The sequence below is a fragment of the Pristis pectinata genome, chromosome 7, assembly GCF_009764475.1.
Source record: "Pristis pectinata isolate sPriPec2 chromosome 7, sPriPec2.1.pri, whole genome shotgun sequence".
Taxonomy (NCBI): Eukaryota; Metazoa; Chordata; class Chondrichthyes; order Rhinopristiformes; family Pristidae; genus Pristis; species Pristis pectinata.
The window spans coordinates 72472740-72498053 of NC_067411.1; the positions used below are offsets into that span (position 1 = coordinate 72472740).

General features: G+C 39.6%; 1 protein-coding gene across 8 annotated transcripts in view; it reads right to left on the reverse strand.

Annotated features, from left to right (window-relative positions):
* Nucleotides 1-25314, reverse strand: part of aopep (aminopeptidase O (putative)) — a 175007-nt gene that overhangs the window by 127958 nt on the left and 21735 nt on the right. The gene's annotated exons all lie outside the window — the stretch shown is intronic.

The window sequence follows — 25314 nt, forward strand, 5'->3', positions numbered from 1 at the left end:
CTCTTAAAAGCCCCCAATGAATTTGCCTCCACCAGCCTATCAGGCAACACATTCCAGGCATCCACCACTCTCTGAGTAAAAAACATACCCCTGATGTCTGTTCTGATCCTACCCCTCTCACCTTAAATGCATGCCCCCTGGTGTTGGATCGCTCAGTAACGGGAAAAAGATGTTGCTTGTCCACCCTATATATGCTCCTCATAATTTTATACACTTCCAACAGATCAGTCCTCAGCCTTCGGCTGCTCCAGAGAAAAGAGCCCAAGTTTGTCCAGCATCTCCTGATAGCACATGCCCTCTAATCCAGGCAGTATCCTAGTAAACCTCCTCTGCACCCCCTCTAAAGCCTCGACATCCTTCTTGTAGTAAGGTGACCAGAATTGTACGCCATACTCTAAATGCAGCCTAACCAGAGTTCTACAGAGATGCATCATAACTTCTTGACTCCTGTACTCAATACCTCGATTAATGAAAGCAAGCATTCCATAAGCCTTCTTTACCACCCGGAGGACTGGCGAGTGGCTAATGTTGTTCCTTTATTTAAGAAAGGAATAAGGGAAAACCCTTATTCCTTTCTTAAATAATAAAATAAAGGAACAACATTAGCCACCTGTGTAGCCACTTTCAGTGAGCCATGGATTTGCATCCCAAGGTCTCTCTACTCTTCAACACTGTTAAGGGTCTTGCCATTTAGAGTGCACTGCCCCTTGACATTAGTCCCACCAAAGTGCAACACCTCACATTTATCCGGGTCAACCTCTATCTGCCATTTCTCTGCCCACATCTGCAAATGATCTATGTCACTCTGTATCCGTCGCCAGTCTTCTACACTATTCACAACTCCACCAATCTTGGTATCATCTGCAAACTTACTAACCCACCCATCAACATACTCATCCAGGTCATTTATGTACATCACAAACAGCAGAGGTACCAGTACAGGTCTCTACGGAACACCACTACTCACAGGCCTCCAGCCCGAATAAGTCCCTTCAACCACTACTCTCTGTCTTCTGTGGGCAAGCCAATTCTGAATCCACACAGCCAATTCTCCACTGACCCCGTGCATCCGAATTTTCTTGCTTAACCGATTATGTGGGACCTGGTCAAATGCCTTACTGAAGTCCATATAGATGACATCCATAGCTCTACCTTCATCAATCTCTCTCATTACCTTGTCAAAAAACTCAACTAGGTTAGTAAGACACGACTTGCCCCACACAAAGCCATGCTGGCTTTCCCTAATCAAGCCATTGGATTCCAGATGCCCGTATATCCCACCTCGAATAATTTTCTCCAGCAATTGCCCTACAGATGACATGAGACTCACCAGTCTACAGTTCCCCGGGTTTTCCCTTATTCCTTTCTTAAATAAAGGAACAACATTAGCCACTCGCCAGTCTTCCGGGACCTCACCCATGGTCAAAGAGGAGACAAAGATACTGGTCAAGGCCCCAGCAATTTCCTGTCTCGCCTTCCTCAGTAACCTGGGGTATATCCTATCGGGCCCCGGGGACTTATCCACCTTAATACTGTTTAGGAGACCTAACGTTACCTCCTCCTTGACCTCTAAATGCCCGAATATGTTTACGCCCTCAGTTCCAATTTCTGCGTCCTGCATGTCCCTTTCCTGGGTAAATACTGAAGAGGAATACTCATTCAGAATCTCACCCACATCCTCTGCATCCAAACATAGAATCCCTTCTTTATCCTTAAGTGGTCCTACCCTCTCCCCCGTTATCCTCTTATTCCTTACGTATGTTGCCACTTTCAGGGAGCTATGGACTTGCACCCCAAGATCCCTCTGTACATCAGTGCTCCAAAGGGTCCTGTCATTTATTCTATAGTTTCCTCTTGTATTGACCTTCCAAAAAGCATCACCCCACACTTATCTGGATCAAACTCCATCTGCCTTTTCTCCTCTCAAATTTCTAACTGATCTGCATATATATATATATATATATATATATATATATATCACAAACAATAGAGGTCCCATTAATCCTTGTACAACATCACTGGTCACACACCTCATGTCAGAGAAACACCTGTCCACCACTACCCTCTGTTGTTTATGACCAAGCCAATTTTGTATTCAACTTACCAACTCATCATGGATACCATGTGACTTAAACTTTTGAACTAGCCTATCAAGAGGGACCTTGTCAAATGCTTTACTAAAGTCCATATAGACAACATCAATAATTTTTATCATCTCCTGAAAAAACTCAACCAAATTTATGAGACAGGTCCTCCCCCACACAAAGCCATGCTATCGCTGATAAGTCTGTGCTTTTCCAAATGCAAGTAAATCCTGTCCCTAAGAACCTTCTCCAATAATTTCCCTACCACTGATTCAAGGCTCACCAGCCTATAACTTCCTGAATTATCCCTGTTGTCCTTCTTAAACAAAAGAACAACAATGGCTATTCTCTAGTCTCCTGGGACATCACCTGTGGCTAAAGAGGATACAAAGATCTCCGTCAAGGCCCCAGCAATATCCTGCCTTGCATCCCTCAGTATCCCGGGATAGATACCATCGAGCCCTGGGAACTTATCTACTTTAATGTTTTTCAAGACACCCAGCACTCCTTCCTTCCTGATATTGACATGCCCAAGAATATCAACATACCCTTCGCTGATCTCACCATCAACATGTTCTTCTTCTTGTTGAATACTGATGCAAAGTACTCATTAAGGACCTCACCCACTTTCTCTAGCTCCACACATAAATTCCCTTCTCTCTCTCTGAATGGACCTAACCTCACCCTAGCTACCCTCTTGCTACTAATATATGTATAAAATGCCTTGGGATTCTCCTTAATCCTACTTGCCAAGGACTTTTCACGGCCCGCTTCATTCTTCCGAATTCCTTGTTTTAGTTACTGAGACACAAAAAATTCTGCAGATGCTGGAAAAAGTGCTGGAGGAACTCAGCAGGTCAGGCAGCAGCCATGGAGGGAAATAAACAGTCAACATTTCGGGCCGAGACCCATCATCAGTTACTAATTCCTTTATATTCATCAACGACTTGCCTGATTTCAGCTTCCTAAACCTTGCATGTGCTTCCCTCTTTTTGACTAAATTTACGATATCTCTTGTTGTCCAAGGTTCCTGAACCATTCCATCCTTGCTTTTCATTCCCATAGGAACATGCTGGTCCTGAACTCTAACCAGCTGGCCTTTAAAAGACTTCCACATTCAGATGTGGATTAATATCCCAATGTCTTTTAACCCTGTTGCTTTTACATCTTTCCATGATCTGCCTACATATCTGTTCCTCTATCTCCCGCTGGCCATTGGGAAGCCTATAGTATAACCCGATCACAGTGATTGCACCTTTCTTATTCCTGAGCTCTACTCATATGGCCTTGCTGGATAAGCCCTCCAAGATGTCCTAAGTGCAGTTGTGACATTCTCCCTAATCAGTAATGCAACTCCCCCACTGCCTTTACATCCCTCTCTATCACGTCAGAAACATCTAAACCCTGGAACGTTGAGCTGCCAAGTCCTACCCTTCTCTCAATCAAATTTCTGTAATGGCCACAACATTGGTGATCCATGTACTAATCCAGGCTCTAAGCTTATCTACCTTACCAGTTACACTCATTGCATTAAAATAAATACACTTCGGACTGTCAGTCCGACCTTTGAAAAAGATTAAAGGAAAAAAATGCATTTTTATTAATCGACAATTTGGAAGAATACAGAGACAATGCTCGCTGTGAGACAACAGCCTTCAAGAAGTAAAACCACCATAGTCTTGTAGTGCTGGCCTTGGCTCAGGAGTAACACATATGTCCCAGTCAGGAGATCACAGGCTCAAAAGTTCCATTCCACGGACACAAGCATATAATCCAAGCCAATATTTCATGGTAGAGTGTTGCAGTGACATCAGTGAAGGTTCAGCTATAGCACTCTCAGCTCAGTGTCAAAGGCTACAGTTCCCCTTCAAACAATAGAGCATAAAACAGGATAGACAGGAACATCACAAGATACTATTTTGAAGAGAATGGGAGCTCCCATCAGTATCCTGGCCAACATTTAGTCTTAAACCAACGCCACTTAAAAATAGATCATGTGGTCTCAGTGGCACTATTGTTTGCTTGGATCCAGTGCTCACCAATTGGCTGCCAGTTACCACGCTTCAAGTAGCATTTATTTGGTTTTGAAGCATTTTGATAGGCCAGCAGGTCATAAAAAGCACTCGGTAAAGGTATGCCTTTCTTCTTTCTTTTGAGAGAATGCTCTACTCTTAGAGGTTCTAGCTTTCAGACAAGATAATTACATGCTACCAAATGTCTGCAGGTTTAACATCTCATCCAAAGATCAGTACCTCCAGCAATGCAGTAGTCCCTCAGTACTGTATTGAGTGCCAGATTAGATTTAATGTTTGAGTTTACTACAAAGTGGGACTTGAAGTCAGAGGCCTGCTAACACTGAATCACAGCTGACGTCATCACCTTGGAGCTCTACAGTTGGATGTTAAGCAGCCCAGGGTTTGAATTGAAGAGCAACAAGAACAAAATTCATCCTTCAACCAACACCATCACAACAGGTCATTTTCTCACCAACCTTTATTGCAATGTCTAATTGGCTACCACATCTTGCTTTACCAGAGTAAAGTTGTCAAGCTTGACAGATCTTGAGGTCAGCAAAAGTATTACAAGTTACAGGTGCCCAACTTATGGGCAGCCCGCACATCTGAACCGGTGTTTGGGAGACCTGTCGGATGGATTTGCTGGCTGCAGGTATTTTCTGCTGTGTGGGAACTCAATTCGGGGCAATATCATTGCATCTTGCAGAGAAGTCTGAATGGTTGGGTTAAATGCCCTGGTTTAACTACACATTACCCTTGGTTGGCCTAAGTTTTTTACTTAAATATATTGCTGGGTGGCTGCATTTCCAACTTACAAACTGTTCAGGTTACAAACAGTTCTCACAAACAGAACCCCATCGTAACCTGGGGAGGATCTGTACAAGAAAGCAATCTGTTTTTAAAATATAGCCCAATGTTTTGATATGAACTTCAAATAATCCTCTTGCTACTTTAAGACATAGCTCAATATATTTCTACACCTCCAAGGAATAACTGACAAACTAAAGGAAACAGATGACCAATGTCTAACACATGCTTCCTAGGTTTCCATGCAGTCAATTGGAAACAAACAGAAGGAGCATGACCTAAACCAGAAACCCAGGATATAAATCTGTTCCTTTTTTTAAACCTGCTTGGTAAACACTTCAGTCAATAGGTAGCTAAGTTACATCCTTCTAATTGCCCATAACATTTCCACATGACCTGTTATTGTGATGCTTCCTGAGGGAGTAATTTTTTTTGAAAACAATATAAGCACTTCAGTATGCATTTCCATGTGTCATTGATCATGTAACTAGAAGCATTCGTGGTATTAAAATAAATCACTGACAATAAAAACTTCTAATGGAAAATTAAGTACCATACTGTTTAAGATTGGGTTCAACCTGTAGTATTACACTAATAATTCTAGTGTTTGTTGCTTGGTAAAATACATCAGCTCCATCCAGCAATGTAAGGTTGAGCAGAAAGATCAGTATTTGCTGCAACTGGATCCTGCAAAATACAGGATAAAAGTATCGAACTTCAATAACTTGTGTTAACCTGAGATAACGTAACGACATACAATTTGTTGCCCAATGAAGAAAGATCATCTGCAAGCATTCTTTGAAACAATACATAAAGTTACAAACTAAACAAGAGAAGGCAATTCACTGATCACACATATTATCACTATACAAAATGTAGTTTATAAGTACCACATTTTAAAACATTTTAATTTTAATTACATTGAAAACTGTTAGGGTATTCTGTTTATGCAATATTACAATGCTTCAGCAAAAGTTGTCTGGTCTGAAACAGCAACTTTAAAGAGAAAACTTGGATTTCTATCATATCCACAGAATACTTTAAATGGTTTATTTGCAAGTGATGTATGTTACTCAGGCAAATGCTAACTGCACAAAGTAAACTACACATAGCATTGGTATCACAAACAAAAGTGATGCAGGTTAAGAAAGACATTATTAGTATGCAAGAACTCTCCCCTTCTCTTTGAACAATTCTAGTTAAACCTTTGCATTTGTCTAAATGGACAGACAACTTCATACACATGGAAAAAGATGGTGCCTATGTGAATGAGGCACTTACTCAGTGCTGCACCAAGAATATCTAGCACCTATTTGAAGTATGGAATGGAGAATAAAATTGTTTAAATGGTATTCAGTGTTGGAGATAGACCTTCAGAAGTATACGAGAAGAGGGATGCTTATTGGTTAAATATTCCTTGGTTTAATATTCCTTAATATTTCAAAGCAGTAAGTGGGGAAGTGACAAGGGGAGCCATAAAGATTGATAGAATTGGGTGAGGAATTCTGAAAGTTAGCAAGATTTATGATAATGATACAAAAATAAAAACAGAAAATGCTGGAAACACTCAGTAGGACAGGCAATATGTGAAGAAAGAGAAACAGTCAACATTTCAGGTCAAAGGCCCTCCATCAGAACTAGGAAAGAGAGAAAAATTAGTTTTAAGTTGCAAAGAATATGGATAAGAGAAGGAATATTTTTTGATAGGGTGAGGCCAACATGGTTGTGGTGATAAGCTGCTGATGAAGCAATCTAGTTGATAGGTAAAGGAGGACAGATACAGAGAGAGAAAACAAAGGAACATACAACAGCTGTGAAATACATATTTGCAGAAAATGCCCAGCAGTGTCAATGTAGAGATATAAATTGTTAATATTATAAATAGACATCCTACAGTATAGCTTGCCAGTTCTAATACAAACAGGAAAAGTTGAGATTGTTGAATTCAATACTGGCACAAGGCTACAATGTACCAAAATGAGAATATGAATAAGGATGCTGCCTGGAATGCGGAGCATGCCTTATGAAAGCAGGTTGAGGGAACTCGGCCTTTTCTCCTTGGAGAGACGGAGGATGGGGGGAGACCTGATAGAGGTGTATAAGATGATGAGAGGTATTGATAGGGTAGATAGTCAGAGGCTTTTCCCCAGGGCTGAATTGGTGGCCACAAGTGGACATAGGTTTAAGGTGCTGGGGAGTAGATATAGAGGAGATGTCAGGGGTAAGTTTTTTACTCAGAGAGTGGTGAGTGCGTGGAATGGGCTGCCGGAAACGGTGGTGGAGGCGGATACGATGGGGTCTTTCAAGAGACTGTTAGATAGGTACATGGAGCTGAGTAAAATAGAGGGCTATGGGTAAGCCTAGTAATTTCTAGGGTAGGGACATGTATGGCACAGCTTTGTGGGCTGAAGGGCATGAATTGTGCTGTAGTTTTTCTATGTTTCTATGAGGTTTTGATCTTCAAGCTTACAATGGGCTTTGTTGTAGCCTTGAAGAAGCAACAGACAAATAAGTGAGAGGGGGAGTGGGATGGAGAATTAAAGTGGCAGAGAATTGGAAGTTTAGGGTCCTGTGTGGACTTTATATAAGCAGTCTGTTACGAACTCAGTGAAAGTCCCTTTAAGATAGAGAGTGTGTGTGTATGTGTGTGTGGGGCGTGCTTACGTCAATAGAAGATAAAGGACGTAATGACGTTGTTGAAGAAGGAGAGAGAGAGAGAGAGAAAGGAGAGAGACACCAGCCTGCTTGTTTTCTCTATCGATGGATGAGAAACAATAACTGTGTTTGCCACTGAAATCCATGTATGGAAGTTGGAAGTAATCCGGTGGAGTTCACTTTGTTGTTGACCTGTAGAAGGAAACAGGTATTTGTGTGTGGACGACCACGATTTGGATGCTTTTCGGGGTGAGGAAGTCACTACCGAGTAAACACTGAAGTATCGCTTGGGTTCCATCGTGGAACATTTGGATTTCGTATTTACTCTCCCTACGTTTCTCTACATCTACGTCTTATCTTCAGACAACGGTGGTTGTTGAAGAAGCCCTTGCTCATGTTTCACCTTATGGCTTGCGGAACTGAACTTTAAGAACCATTCCTGAACTTGGAGTTTGGGACTTTGTCACACACACACGACGAGTTTAGTTTTGGGGTTAACGTTCGACGTTTAACATTTTTGAATTCTAACATACTAACATTTTTACTTTTATTTTACGTATTATCATAAGTAGTGATTAATAAAATAGTTTTCAACACTGAATCATGCTCAGTGTGTTTCGTTTGTTGCTGGTTCGTGACAAGTCTCCCAGCCTGCATTTGATTTTTTGATCTGCACTTTTTTGATTTTCATTAAACTAAACAAATAGAAGTTGCCTGAACTGCTGTGTGCTTCCAGAATTTTCTAATTTTATTTCAGATTTACAGCATCAATGCTTTTTTTAAAACTTTGTGATAGTGCACAAATTTGTGCACTGTTTCCATTGACACCGGGAACAAATGCCTTCACTACATGGGGAGCGTACACAGCCTCTGCTGGAATTTGAGGCCTGTAATCTGGCAAATGCATGAGGAGTGCAATAACCTTTGCTGTTACAACATAGAGGGGCATTTAGAGGCATGTGCCAGTTTATCTGTGTGTAGGCATTTTTTTTCTGCTCCCAATTCCTCCTGCTGAATAACCGCTGGGAAGCCAACAGTACAGCAACTCAAGGCAACAAATACAATGAAATGCACAATATACTACAATCTTCCTTATATGTAGTATATGCTCTTGTTAAACTTCCCTTAACAAGAGTATATACGTCATAAGTACTCATCAGTGCTGAACATAATAGTTAATAACTCCTGCGTTGAAGGTTATTACACCTCTCTCACTTCTGTCAGATCAATGAGATTTGGCTTAGACTTGAAACACTTTAACAGTGCTTCAGCAAGTTCTGAGTATGACAAGTCAACGAGTTTCTTCTGTGTCACCAAACTTTAAAGACATCCAAAAGCTGCAGGGCCCAAAACAGTGAGGAATATATTTACCGTTTTCATCTGCAATATCACTTGCCACAAAGCACCATTCGAAAATTTCCAAATCCATGTTAAAGTCTTTTTTCACTCCCTAAAATTTTGGTACCTGCACAATTGCTGGCATTTTATTGGTCTGTAGTTTTTTTCCCCTCCAACTGTGGAGACTTAGTTGTAATAACAATGTTGCTGCTTACTCACACATTCGAAAAACAATGTGCAGGATATATCTGGTTCAAATCAGTTTTAACATATCATATTAAAACAGTGGTTATTACATGGCAAAGAGAGCGAGAGAGGTAAAGCTATTAGCCAGTTCATGTGCATGCAGCTTTCTTTTAGATGTTTTCTCCTCTCAACAGCCCCTGCTGGTAAACCAGCACTGTAGTAATCCAAAACAGACAAACACAACTCAATATACCACAAGGAGAGTCCCCAAAGTCTGGCAGCACTGAAGATCTCAGGTCTGTTGGCAGTTGGCTGGGGATCGTGTGTATAACAAAACAAGGAAGCCAAACTGAAAATTAATCACCACTCAGATTTATCGGTCTTGTTATCAGATGCTCACAATGTAGGTTGACACAAATGATTTGAAAAGTTAATTAAAATGAAAAACAAAAATAATTATAGTGCATTTTTTTAAAATCACTTCAACTTTTCAATTGGTTTCATAAGAAATTAATTAATCTCCATTGGTAAACAAATAAGCAGGGTAACAGAAAACCTCTTACACAGAGACAACAGTTTAGAACTATATTTGATTCATTCATTAACAAGCAGTAGTATCAGAATGAGTAACCTTCTGTTAAGTAGCAATTGATTTTAAACATCAACTATTGGGTGCTGTCAACTAGTATGAATTGGCTCTGCTGGATCTCGGGTAAGAGACTGTGGATTCCAATAAGGTAAAGGGGCACTTGGAATTACTTAGTAACCTAAAATGATTGTAGCCATAGCAACAAGCTTGATGGAGTTAAAATTTTTCCACATTTTCAAAGTAGGTGAATATAAGATAATTCTCATGTTATGTTTAGTGATCAAATAATTTAACTGTCCTGTAGGCCAACATGTCAAAATTGTATTGTCACATCTAGTGCATATTAGATCACACAGGAAACAAAGGCATCATCTGCAACAGTCCTTGGTATTGGGCATATAAAAAATCTGAATGCTCAAAATCATAGGTCAATATGAAATGTTCAAGGGGTTTAATATTTATGTTTGCAACCCTAAATCCATACATCAAGGCCATTACAGGTATCTGACGCAATATCAGCCGGTATGAGCTTTAAAACTTCCTCTGATTAATTTAGATTTGAAATTCTGAATGTAATTCATGACTGTTAATTTACATTTAGCTCCAAGAAATTTAAGGAAATAGTTAACTCTTAATTGACAAAATATGAATCAAGGCCTTTAACTTAATTGTGCTAGTAATCTTCTTCTATTAGAGCAGAGGTTTTCAACCTGTGGTCCGCAGACCCCTGGGGGTCCGCAGCAGGTTGCCAGGGGGTCCGCGAGCAAGCCAAGAAAAGAATGGAAAAGCCACCTGTTACAAAGACGTAGCTTACTTGCTTGCTCCAGTTTTCCACTATTCAGAAAATCGGCCATATCTATTCTATCTGTTATAGGCGACAATCTTAGAGACTTAGACGGTGTTCCCTTCTGGTTAGCTGCCGTTTAATATTCGATTTGTGTAGTCAGAGTAGTTAGTAGTGTTCACTACTCACTACTATTCTGTTGTGCACTGTAGTGTTAGCGAGACTGAGTGACGTTGTTGGTGTGCCTTAATAATATTGCTTACTTACCGTGCATTTACGCCACAGTGACATCACTGTTAAACGAAAAGTGCGCAAGCGTGTAAATTTTAGATTAGTTTTGATAATTTTGTTTATCAGTAATAGTAATTAAACAGTCCAGCGTGTATTGCTGAGTATAGAGAAATTTCTGAAGAGAAAAGCTGATTAGAAACCAAAATGACAAAGGGGATAAGGGTGACCGAAAGAGAAAACAATGCAAGTACGATCCAGAATACATTTCATATGGCTTCATCGTAGTGGGGACAAATGCGGACCAACCTCTCTGTGTTGTGTGTTTGCAAACACTGTCCAACGATGCAATGAAACCAGCGAAATTGAAGCGCCATTTAACAACAGTGCATCCAGATATTGCCAGTAAGCCGAAGGAATATTTTGAGCGGCAAAAGGAGTTGTACCTCAAGCAGAAAGGCAAAATGACAGCCTGCGCCACGGTAAATAAGAAGGCTCTTCGCACATCATATTTGGTAGCATTATGAATAGCACGTTCCAGAAAGCCTCACACAGTTGGAGAAGAGTTTATGCCTGTTTTTGACTGGAAAAGAATCCAGTCAAAAACTGAAAGCCATTCCACTGTCTGATAACACAGTAAGCAGAAGAATTGCCGATATGGCGGAAGATATACAAAGCCAGCTGATAGCACGTTTTCAGCAAGTCAGATTTGCGATTCAGCTCGATGAAAGTACTGATGTTGCCAGTGCTGCACAGTTGTTGGTTTATGTTCGATATTGCTGGGAAGAGGCTTTGGAAGACTTTTTGTTTTGCAAGGCGCTCCCAGGGCGTACAACCGGTGAAGAACTTTTCCGTGTGCTTGACACTTTTTTTTGTACAACCGGCATTGGCGTGGACACAGTGTATTGGAGTATGCACGGATGGTGCAGCCGCAATGACGGGATGGAAGACGGGTCTAGTCACACGAGTGAAAGAAGTAGCTCCACATGTAGCTGCAACCCACTGCATGATTCACCATAAGGCTTTGGCTGCAAAGGATATGGATGAAAATCTTACAGATGTGTTTTCCACGTGCATTAAAATCGTTAACTTTATCAAAGCCAGGCCGCTCAATCATCGTTTGTTTGAAAACATATGCTGTGAAATGGAAGCCGAGCATAAGCATTTGTTGCTACACACAGAGGTCAGATGGCTGTCACGAGGCCGCGTTGTGCAGCGTGTATATGAATTGCGAGATGAACTGCCCATTTTTCTAAATAAGCATAACGGATCACTGGCACAGTTCTTGACAGATGAGACGTGGGTTGCTAGATTAGCTTATCTTGCAGATACTTTCAACATTTTGAACAGCTTAAATCTATCATTGCAAGGACCTGGCTGAAATGTTATGAAAACGCATGACAAAATCAATGCCTTCCAGAAAAAACTCTGTATCTAGAAGGGAAGATGCAAGCAAGGCGTTTATATGTTTCCGTTGCTGGCTGACTTTCTGACAGTGAACGAGACTAAGACAGAGGCCATTGCGAGCACCATTTTGAACCATATTCAACAGCTGTCACATTATTTCCATGCGACAATGACATGAGCATGTTTGATTGGATTCGAAATCCGTTTGAATGTATGCTTACTGATTTAACTGGACGTGAACAAGAAGAATTGGCTGAACTGTCATCTGACAGGACTTTGCGCTTGCAGTTCAACCAAATGTCACTGTTGTCGTTCTGGATAGCATGTTCCCAGGAGGATCCACTGCTGTGCGGCAAAGCCATCAATGTTCTGTTACCATTTGCAACCACTTACTTGTGCGAAATAGCATTTTCTGCAGTCACTGCCACGAAAACCAAATACAGATCAAGACTGAATATTGAGGATGACATACGTGTATGTTTGCCACACATACCACCACGTTTGCACAAACTCTGCAGTGCAAAACAGGCACAACCTTCACATTGAACTGAACACTAAGAGACACCGCTGGTGATTATCGGTGATTGAAATAATCACTATTTCAATAGGGCCTATGTGCAGTAATTTAAGTGTTCTATGCATGAATTATCGGTTGTTTTATTTTGTGGGCTTTGGGGGTCCGCCATCTAACAAGGACATGTTCTGGGGGGGCCACAGCATGAAAGAGGTTGAAAATCACTGGTCTAAGCTACACAAAAGCAAAACGTCTTCTGCTCAACTGCATAGGTTTCGCTGTCCATAAATGGGCTGACAAGTTGATGAAGGATGAATATGAAGACCCATGATTTCAATCCATTGATTAAAACTGAAAATTGCAGGCATATAGACTTTGAACAGAATCAGATTTAAAGTTGCTTGCAAAGCACTTTTCAGTATAACAGCTTACAGATAACCAACATTCATGGGGTAACTTTCCGAGAACTGCTGTTAACCTGTGGAAACACCTTCAGAAGGCAAAGGCTGCAATCAGAAATAACATCCATCTCTTAAAATAAATACACAACCGAGTTATAGCATTCTAATAATTTTTAAATGTGGTTAGATACATTTCTTCAAGTTAGTTATTCTAAACATAGCTTTGCAAAATACTTGAAATGTCACTAGCTCTAAAAACTGAGTAAGTTCCTTTATTGAAATATGCTTGCACGATTTTAATACAAAATCATGAATTCATTTGGCACTTTTTGAGACACAATAAGCACACTGATAGATGCAGTGGGGCTTATAGCTTGAATAACATATTACATCAACTCTTTACTCACAGTGAGATATTTTTATACACTTACAAATACCTCAAGACGGCCAAGCATTTTTTTTGGGTGGGTACATCAATTGCCAAAAGAACAGGCAAATGACTTGCTCTGAATTGACCAGAATAATGAAACAAACAGTGGCACCTTCTGTTTTACCCCTCCCTACAAGTGGCACCCGTAAATGGGGAAAAATACTGAATCTATCCTAGTCACGATGTTTTCAGTACTAAGTTACCACAAAATGCACTCTACTTATCCATGATGCAAAGTGAATAAAAGAAACCAAAATCATTTGGTTCTACTCATAAATATAGAAAAGTTACCTAGAATGTCATTGAGATTCTTGACACATTAAATGTACATATAATCCATTTTCAACCATTTTGTTCTACTCAACAGAAAGTTCATGACTATTAATAGTACAGACCTAACCAGGCAGGAAACAGATTAAGCAGAGTTATCTGTGATAATAGCTCAGTTTATTTGATGCTTTTTTTTAAACCCTTTTTTTCCATCTCAGAAACTTGCTGGATATGTCTTCCTGCTCTGCATTTTGCAATTCCTACATTCTTTTATCTATGTTCTCACTCTCTAACTGCTCCCGCTCACTGATTGACCAGATAACCTTGCTTATAGTTTATCTCCATGGTCACTCTGGTTTTATCGTATCAGAGACATCCCCCCACAACCAGCTTAAACTTTTTTTTTGTCTCCTACGCAGTTCTGACAAAAGGTCTTTAACCTGAAGCATTATCTATTTCTCAGTACTTCCAGCATTTTCTAATTTTATTTTACATTTCCAGCATCTGCAGTTTTTATTTTTTGCTCTTCAAAAGAGTAAACCTACTGGTTTCCAAATGTTTTAAAAGCCTGTACACATGATTTCATGTCATATTTTCTGGATTTATTTCTTGCTCTAGCCAATATTGAAAGAAAGCATAATTAACAAACTACCATCTTGGTGAATAATGTTACAAGGAGTCAAATATGATGATAAGGAGTCAGAATTTGCTGAAATAATCAGACTACTGCATTCCTGGTCATTCTGACATGCCCCTACATCCTTCAATTCAGGATGTTTTTGTCCATAGGTTACTAGAAGCATAAGAACTGGAGGGAATAAAAGTGTCTGGGAATTTGTTGAATGACAGGGCAAGCTATACAGAGGAAGAGCTGAGATGGAGACCGACTCCAAGCAGGTGAATGAAAGCGAGTGAATTCAATGCAAAATAAGATACAGAAGAAAAAAATAAAGAGCAAGAAAGAAAGAAATATTTGAAGGGAAATTCAGAAAGGGAAAAAAACATTTTTTAAAATAAATTTTTAAAAATTGTAACAATTCACTGTTTGAAGGAATAAGGCTGCACACTTTGTGAGCCAGAGAGTTAATCAGCAGCAATTAACAATTATCAAAATGTGACTTATGCTTATTAGCTGATAAACTTACTTTCTGTGGCAAGTTTAATGGGCAATTAATGTGCAAATGCAATTCCATTAAACTCACGAGGAATGTTAAGCACAAGATGCTGTTTTTGCAAACCTGGCAGTAGAGCACAGCAAGTCAGAACCCAGCAAGTGACATGAGGCAGGGGTAACTTTTCCTCACCACAATGATTTGAACATTAATAACAATATGCATTATTAACAGTTACATATTTCAGCATTTTTGGGCCAAAGTTTAGAGAATTCCTTATCCAAGTAGTGTCTTCATTTTAAAAAGTCTTCACACTAATTAAATTGCTGTCCTCATTCTGTATGTATTAGCCACCATATGCTCTGATTTCTCTTTACACAAAGGATTTATAACCATTGTCCATATCAATGGAATGGCATCTTTTAGTTACATTTCAGTTATCAGCTACATTCTCCATTCAGTATCTTTTCTCTTTGCCACTGCTTTCCAATTTGGTTTGTTGGAGATTGCTGTCCTCATCATTTTATTTTCTGATTCAAAACATTGCTTTGCTTCCTATACTGCTCTTTTCTATTGTGATGGCTGCTTGCTTCATTTCAGATCCAATACTTACTGTGGTCCAAATTACATGTCAATTAATGCCCAGCCCTGAATTTCAGAGGTTTAGTCAGAGATAGATTGACTTCTCCCATAGTTTTTAACCTTTTCAAAATATTTCAGATGGGGATCAGCTAACCTTCCAATATATCCATAAATAACATTCATTCCATTTAAATTAAAAAATACATTTTATTTACAACACAGGAGGTATTTCTTGCAATATCCCACCTGATTGCCTCTATCTCCCTTTAGCTAGTATGTACTGGCAATTGATTCACTAAGAATTGTTGATTGACCAACACGGAACTCTTTCAAAATTAATAAATTATTTTAGAGTTACAGAACTGAAAATAGGAACTAACAGAAAAAGCTACTGAAATGTTGAGAATGTCCAATTTGGATTACACTCACCAAAATCCACCCAAACTTTCATTTGATCACTGATTCCTTACCCAAATTTTAATCACAATGTGCAACTGTGTTCCAGAGTTAAAGTGGCAATAAAATTTCACTTGGCATATACCATGGTCTTAGAAAAAGTAGGAGAGCAGGAAGAAGGAAAAGTACTCATATAATTTTGTTTTGCTCCATTAAGAGGTCCTTTAAGAGACAAAGTTGCATTGTGGTTTTAGTACAGAGAGACATTCTTTGTGTTGAAAGAATCATCTTTTATCATCATTCCGTAACATCCAAAATTCTAAAGTTGTAAGAAAAGACTCTGGTTTTACAGATTTATAAATGTTTTACTTCACTTTTAAAAATAAACCAGTTTCTTTTTTGGTAACATCCAGGAATGTTGTAGTTCTAGGATTTCTATCCTCATTTCAAAAGTTATAAAATATTAAGATACCATAAATAAGACTGTACATAACAGTGCAATATAAAATAATGCCTCATTTTTAAGAAAATGCAGGAATAATAATTAATACAATTCAACCATACAAATTCAATGAATATCCAGTAAATCTTTCTAAACAAGTGGGCACGTAGATTGGTTCCAAACAAACTTGAATTGCACTGAATAATATCTAATATATAAGCATAACAGTTTCTAAAACATTTGGAGTAGCAGATTTGAGCACCATCTATTGGCCTACTGCATCTCTGCACTATCTTCTCTATTTAAAATGGTCATCCCTTGTTGAGAAAATATATTTGAACATCGTGACTCAGAGCTCCCCTAGGATTCTTCAGATATCTTGGTGTAACTTCAATGGAATCAGAATCAGATTTATTATCACTGACACATGATGTGATATTTGTTGTCTTGCAGCAGCAGTACAGTGCAAAGACATAAAATCTATAAATTACAAAAATAAATAAATAGTGCAAAGAAAAAGGAATAATGAGGTAGTGTTCAGTGGTTCATGAATCATTCAGAAATCTGATGGCAGAGGGGAAGAAGCCGTTCCTGAATCGTTGACTTTGGGTCTTCAGGCTCCTGTAGCCCCTCACTGATGGTAGTAACGAGAAGAGGGTATGTCCCAGATGGTGAGGGTCCTTAATAATGGATGCCGCCTTCTTGAGGCACCCTCTCTTATGTACTCGAAGGTGGGGAGGGTTGTGTCCGTGATGGAGCTGGCTGAGTCTATAAACTTCTGCAGCCTCTTGTGATCCTATACATTGAAGTCTCCACACCAGGCCGTGATGCAAACAGTCAGAATACTCTCCACCATCCACCAAAGAAATTTGCAAGAGTCTTTGGTGACATACCAAATCTCCTCAAACTCCTAACGCCATTGGCGTGCCTTCTTCATGATTGCATCAATGTGTTGGGCCCAAGATAGATTCTCTGAGACTTTGACGTCCAGGAACTTGAAGCTGCTCACCCTTTCCACCACTTACCCCTCAATGAGGACTGGTGTGTGTTCTCCCAACTTCCCCTTCCTGAAGTCCACAATCAATTCCCTGCTCTTGCCAACAATGAGTGTGAGGTTGTTGTTGCGACACCACTCAACCAGTCAATCTATCTCACTCTTATACGCCTCCTCATCGCCATCTGAGATTCTAACAACAGTGGTGTCATCAGCAAATTTATAAATGGTGTTTCAGCTGTGCTTAGCCACACAGTCATGAGTGTAGAGAGAGTCGGGCAGTGGGCTAAGCACACATCCTTGAGGTGCGCTTGTGTTAATAGTCAGCGAGAAGGAGATATTATTGCCGATCCGCACTGTAGTCTCCCGATAAGGAAGTCGAGGATCCAGCTGCAGAGGGAGGTACAGGGCCCAGATTTAAGCTTGGTTATTAGTAACGAGGGAATAATGGTGTGGAACACCGAGCTGTAATCTATAATGTATGTATTGCGGTTGTCTAGCTGCTCCAAAGCAGAGTGGAGAGCAAATGAGATTGCGTCCGCTGTAGACCTTTTTGTGGCAGTAGGCAATTGCAGCAGGTCCAGGTCCTTGCTCAGGCAGCAGTTAATTCAAACCATAACCAACCACTCAAAGCACTTCATTGCAGTAGATGTGAGTGCTACTGGGCAACAGTTATTGAGGCAGCTCACCCTACTCTTCTTGGGCACTGGAATGATTGCTACTCTTTTGAAGTAGGTGGGAACCTCAGACTGCAGCAGTGGGAGGTTGAAGATGTCCTTGAATACTCCAGCCAGTTGGTCTGCACAGGCTTTCAGTACCCAAGAATTCCCAAGAGGAGTCAACAGCTGTTTATTTCCTTGGGTTTTAGAGCAATGAAGGTGGGAGAGCAAAAGGACCATAGTTTAGCTAATTACCTTTACTTGGCCTGCCTTTCTAGACTAGTATTAGTTCAATCACATATATAGTCCTTGCTTATTTCTAATGTAAGTGGATTGGCCTATCTCAGCAAACATAGTCTTTTCAAAAGCTATTCATATCCATAGATTTTTTTATAAAGTTGCAGAGTGACTACCATTTCATCTGGTCTGTACCAGTGTTATTTTAATTGAGCATTGAATGCAAATTAAAGAACTTGTACTACAAATTACATAAATACTTCTCTCAGAAACATCCCACAACATTTCACAAACAATGTGTGAAGTGCAAATATAAGTGCAAATTTATGAAAATTGTGAGTGTTAAATGCATGTTCAAATAGGGTGTAGGGGTAAATCCAGCGACTACAAACCAGGCAGTTTAACTTCAGTGGTGTAGAAGGTTCTAAAAGTAACAATCAGGGACAGAATTTAACAATCACTTGGACAATTGTGGATTAATCAGAGAGAGGTGGATGGATTTGGCGAGGACAAAGTATGTCCAACTTCATTGGAAGGAGAAGGTTGGGGAAATTAAAGGCAAATTTCCAGGATAACCAATATAATAGAGGACAAAACAGAGCAGGAATAAAAGAGATATAAAGCTGTCAGGGCGACAACACAACAGAGAACCAGTTGTGTCAGACACTGGGCAAACTGCGTTTGTTCTCCTTGGAACAAAGAAAATTGTGATGAAATCTGATAGAAGTTTGGAGGATCTTGACAGAATAGATAGAGTAACTGTTGTCCCATTGGTGGAAGGTGATTGGCAAAAATACCAAAGCTGCCATGAGGATTTTTTTATATATACACAGCAAGTGGTTAGGGTTTGTGCTGTACTGCTAAGCATAGTATTGGAGGCAGATTTAATTGTAGTTCAAAAGATTGCAAGATAAGTATCTGAAAAGAAAGAATTTACACGACTATGGGGAGAGTGGGAACAGGGAGTGGTTGGAATGGGACTAGCTTCATTGCACTTACACCTGGCTACAGAAACTAATTGGGCCAAGTGGCCTCCATCCATGCTGTAATCATTCTATCGCCATGCTGTGCCCATTCTATGGGCATATGTCCTTTCTGGCATGTCAGATTAGGGTGGCAACAAGTCTGAAACAGATACCATTCTGTTGAATGGAGTTAAGGGTGCCAGTGTTCCTTCCAAAGGGTGCTGACTGCCTCTTTGTCCTTTCTAAGTTCATCTCTGTTCTTGGTTCTCAGTGGGGTGGGCCTTAGGATGTTTGGGCCAATTGCCAACTGAGAAACTGACCTCAGGAAAGACACCAGTCCCTTCTGGGGTTCTGAAACCTGACAGTGAGGAACTTTGGTCTCATTTTCACAACTTCATCTCCCACATCTGGGAAGTGGAGGATCTAGCAGAGGACCTCAGAGGCACCATGATTGTGATCTTCTTCAAGAAAGGAAACAAAAGTGATTGCAGGAACTACAGCAGACTCCCCTGTCAGCCACAGGGGAAGTCATCACCAGGATCCTCTTCACCTGCCTCCCAGTGGTCAAAATGCCAAAATGCAGAGCAGATTTCAATCATTTCGCATCGCAGTTGGCAAGGTTTTTACCATGTGCCAACTCCACAAGAAATGTAGGGACCAGCATCAACCACTATACATGGCTATTTTTGACCTCGCAAAACCTTCTGTCAATTGACAAGGACCATGGAGCATTCTCCTCAAATTTGGCTGCCCACAGAAATTTGTCTCCCTTTGCACCTGTTTCACGATGGCATGCAAACCATGTTTTTAACCAATGAGTCCACACAGACCCAATCTTGGTGCGGGCTGGTATCATCTTCCCAGCACCATTCTCACTCTTCTCGATCTTTCTTACTGCAAAGCTGCACCTCACCCCAACAAGCTTTCTGCGGGAATGGAAGTAATCTACAGGACAAATGGAAACCATTCAGTCTACATTGCCACTATTCCAGGACCAAGGTCACCCCAACAGTTTTCAGGCAATGCTTGCATTTGTGCTCAGAGGATGAACTCCACTGGGCAGGCCAGATTATTCACATGCCTGGCATCAGATTAGCAGGTAGACAGAGAAAATAATTCAAGAATATTCTTAAAGCTTCCCTGAAAGACTGGAATATTCCCACTGAATGCTGGGAATCCCTGTCTTATTTTGGCACAAAAGGGAGGAGCAGCATTAGGGGTGGCATTGGGAACCTCTGGTCCATACGTCAGGAGCACACAGAGGCCCAGCGTGGAAGGGTGGAAGGTGGAAAGAGAGCATCACCTCCCAAACTAGCCATCCGCCTGTTCACCAACCCCATCAAAACTTCCTGCTCCAACTGTGGCAGAGTTTACAGCTCCCACAATGGCCTCATCAGTCATCTGAGTGGCCACAGAAACGGAGCGGAAGCAAATCATCCCCTACCCTGAAGAACAGTTCTGTGACTCTTCAGCTAGTATACAAAACAAAGAACTGCAAGAATCAGATTTAACAATTTAAATGTAGTTTACAGTGAAGTGCTGTGATACCCACAAAACCAAAACCTTATGCTAGTAAAGCTGTTTTCACTTCTAATGACTGATAAACCCTGAGACTGCCCTCAGAGAGAGCAGATGGGCCACTACATAATTCATAAAGTAACATTAGATTAGGCCACACACCAAGACATAACTCACAAGACTCTCACTGTAACCCCTGAAAGGGAGTACTCCGAGTTGCTTATAAAAAGAGAAAAAATAAATAACTCTCCATAGAGAATTAATATTGTAAACATTTTCCCCCTGAAGTAGAGATGTATACATCAAAGATGTAATGTGCAACTGTTACACAAAGGAAATTAACAATGCAAAATAGAGCTACAAGTAGATGCATTATTGATACTTCCTGTCAACATTTTGCCTATGTTCTGAGATGCAAATGTATATAATTTACAGAAATATATGTTTTGTTTTTCAGGGCACCTTAAATGTATTAAGCTAGATAGAATTGAAAAATTGTGAAACAATATGATTTTGTGTTCAATCTGTTAACAAAACATTTATCCAATGCTTCTGGCCAAGCTCAAATGTTGCTCATCTGTGCTGTGACTGATAACAACTCTGGCTGCTCCCTCTACTGAACAGACGGCCACCACAGATTCAAAGTCAACGTAACCTGTAATACTGCCACAAGGAACATCTTCAAAGACACTGGGTTTTCCTGAGTAACAGATGGATTCTCAGAATGTAATCATCAAAGCCCTATGAGAAAAATTGAACTTTCAGTGTTTTTTTCATTACATTCTGATTAATCTTGTCATTCTAAATGTGAGGCTTTGAATAATTGAAAGTGCAACAATGTGGTATAATTGTTAAAGAAACAGCTTTGTAAAGCAAAACTGCTTGTTTTTGTTTGCTTCATTCCAAAAAGCAAAGGAATTACTGAATGCATTTTCAAAAATGTGTAATAAACCATGAAAGCCTATGAAGAGGTTACACGGCCCTTCAAGTATGCACTGCCATTCAACAAGATAAAGGATGATTATCTCAAATCAGCTTTCTCATCTAATTCCCATTTCCTTTATTTCCAGCATTCAATAATCTATCAATCTCAGCCTTGTAAATACTCAATGTCTGAATGGACATAGCCCTCTGGAGCGCCGAATTTCAGAGTTACAATCCTTTGAGCAAGAAAAGATTTTCTCACTCAGTCCTAAATAGTTAAACTCTTACCCTGATACTATGCACATTCACTCCCTTCCTGCCAACCAGCTGTGGACTCTCTAAGTAAACAAAATCTCTCAATATCTAAGTCAGAAACTTTTTCCCAGGGCGAAAATGGCTAACATGAGGGGGCATAATTTTAAGTCATTGGAGGAAGGTATAAGGGGGATGTCAGAGGTAAGTTTTTTTTACACAGAGAGTGGTGGGTGCGTGGAACGCAGTGCCGGCAGAGGTTGTGGGTGCAGATTCGTAAGGGACATTTAAGAGACTTGTAGGTAGCCACATGAATGATAGAAAAACGGGGGGCTATGTGGGAGGGAAGGGTTAGATAGATCTTAGAGCAGGATAAAATGTCGGCACATCATGGGCCGAAGGGCCTGTACTGTGCTGTGATGTTCTATGTTCTAACCCTGTAAGTCCACCTCCAAATCTTGTACATTTTAAATGCATCACCTCTCATTCTTCTCGATCTATCCTACGCAATCGCTCCTCACAGTTTTATCCAGTATATACCTTGAATCAATCACTGGTACATTGCCTTGAAGGCAAGTATATCCTTCCTTGGATATGGTGACCAAAACTGCACTCAGTAATCCTCCTGTAAGTTCAAAACCCCATATAGCTGCAGCAACAAATTCTTGTACTTCCATTCCGATAAAGGCCATTTGCCTTCCTAATGTACCAGCATGTTTACTTACTCCATTTCATGTTCCAGCACTCTTAGATTCACCAGTGTTAACTACCTACTCATCATTTTAAAATATTCTGTTTCACCCCACCCCCACTTTTTTTTTATTGTTCTTACTGAAGTGAATCACCTCACATTATATTTTATCTGCCACTTCTTAACATTTCCCACTAAGCTTTGCATCATCAACAAACCTGGAAAAGATACACTTTTCTTTTTAAATTATAAATCTATATTATATATAGCTATGTTCTAGTACTGACCCTTCTGAAACTTCACAAGTAACAGTACATCAACTTGAAAATAACTTGTTTATTCCAACTCTGCTTTTCCTGTCCTTTAAACAATTCTATATACAATGCAAGTATTTTTCACCCAACCTCCCAAGTCTTTCAGAAAAATGCAGAAGTAATAAATCCACTGGTTCTCCATCATCTACCCTATCTATTAAATCCTCAAAAACATTCTTTGATTTATCAAGACCTTTCAATCTACCTAGTAAAAATGGAATGAGTTATTCCGTCACCACAAATCTATATCACTAAGCCTGGCAGAGTTCTGTCTGACCATTTCAGTGAGTGAAGAGATTTCCACACTTGCAGCAACAATCTAGTGCGCAAAGTCAACTCAAAAAACCTCACCCCAGAAATGTTTTGATAGCCACTAATCTGCACCTACAGGTTTACCTGCTTTCAAAACAGGTAAAGAACATTGAATTTCTCCAAAAATTTCTGACAAAATGTATTAGTTAATGCTATTAAAAAAAAACAAGTTTCTAAAATATAATAATTACAAGACTAAAATATTGAAGAACATTTAAAACAATTAAATTCATCTAAGTTAACTCAATTAATCCAAAATTCCATGCAAAATAATGTGTACCATTAAGTGTTTTGTCTGGAAAATTTACCTTTATATGAAGTTGGTAAAATTTACAAAAGGAATCAAAAATCAAAATTAAACAGATATATGTTAGCTTCTCTGTCGAAACTTTAGTTTGGAACTATACTTGACATTTCCTTCTGAGAATGTACCCTGTGAGATAGTGTCACTGGTTTAGAGGTTAAATATATGTCCTCATATAGTGCCAAGTCACACAATGCAAGAAGGCTCCAAGTTCATAACGTGAACTTCAAGTTAGCCAAATCAACTTTCTGTGATGGGAATGATATTTATTTAAAACATTAGAAAATGGAGTATGATCCATACCATTAAGTGAATCTCAAGCGTCAGCCAAGTTTATACATTTAAAACCTAGTACAGAGCTTGACCCATAAACTTTTAACTCGGCACTGACACTTAAACTCCACAGTTAAAACACAATCATTATCCAACAACTCCTACTACAAGTGTAACAAAAGAGAAAAGAATTTTACATGCCATAATGCTGCTGCAGTCAAAGCAAGGGTTAAAAGGACTTTCCCTATGGTGCACTACACCTGCAGACTGACTGCAGCCACGTAAATACAACTGGGATTGGAAGCAAGGTGGGTATTCCAGGCCTTCTATGTCCTTCAGAAGCACTTCCTAAAACCTCAGCAATAAATTATCCAGAGGAAAATTTGTGACATACATTTTGACCAGCACACCATGTTGCTGCAGTCGTGGGACAGAGCAGAAGTGCAATACCAAAACTATCTCCATCACTCCAGGACAACAAAATAACCCAAAAGAAAATAAAGACTGGGAAAAATATACAAATACTTTGGAAGATAATCATGTAGGTTTTCAAGAAACAACTTGAAATCCGGAGATCCCAGAGCACTTCTCAGCCAATGAAGTGCAGTCACTGTTGTAATGTAAGAACTGCACTCCTATTTTGTACTGGAGCTCCTTTAGGTAGCATTCAGATTAATAATTCTGGGCAATCATAGGCCACTTCTTAATGGATAGAAAAAAATTCCTATTGCAATTTCATGCACTATTCTCACATTGCAATTTCATGCACTATTCTCACATAGACCACAGGATAAGTGAGTGCTTTAAAAACTTAATCTTTAATATACTGGATGGAAGCTTATCTTATCTTTCATATTAAATTATCTTCAATTTCTTGTTAACTAAAGGCAGAATATTTTCATTGTAGAACAGTTCATTAAATACTTAAAACACTAATTGAGATCTGGGGATAGACTGAAATTCTGAAATAAAAACAAATACAAATTTTCTGGTATTTTAAAAAAGGAAACAATAGAAGATGGTGGTAATGTTCTCTGAAAAAGCTTGTATCATTCTTTGTCAATTTTTAGACATAACTGATCAGCTTTGGAAGTATGATCATGTGCAAGTTAATCAACAATTTTTGAAAAGCAAAATGCTCATATGAAAGAGCTTCTGTAACTAATGGTGGAGGCTATTATTTTTCTACACAAAGAATTCCCATCTTGTTTGCAGCTTTCCTTTACCACCTTTCAATAAATCTCCACATTAAGACCTAATGGGTCAATTATAAATTAGATATAACTGGGCATTAAGTAAATAATTAGGGGAATGAATGCAAAACACTTTTTTAATAACCATTTTTTTCCTATAATCACATATATTCAGTTGAACTCTTGGTAAACATAGAAACATAATGGAAGGTCCAATTCATGCTTTTTCAGGAACACAAAGTTTATTTCTCTCTTCACCCCCCTCCCCCACCCAAAACAGGCAGAAGATACAAAAGCCTGAAAGCACATACCATCAAGGCTTAGGAACAGCTTCTATCCCACTGTTATAAGACCATTGAACGGTCCCCTTATACGATAAGATAAGCTCTTGACCTCACAATCTACCTCATCATGGCCTTGCACCTTATTGCCTGCCTG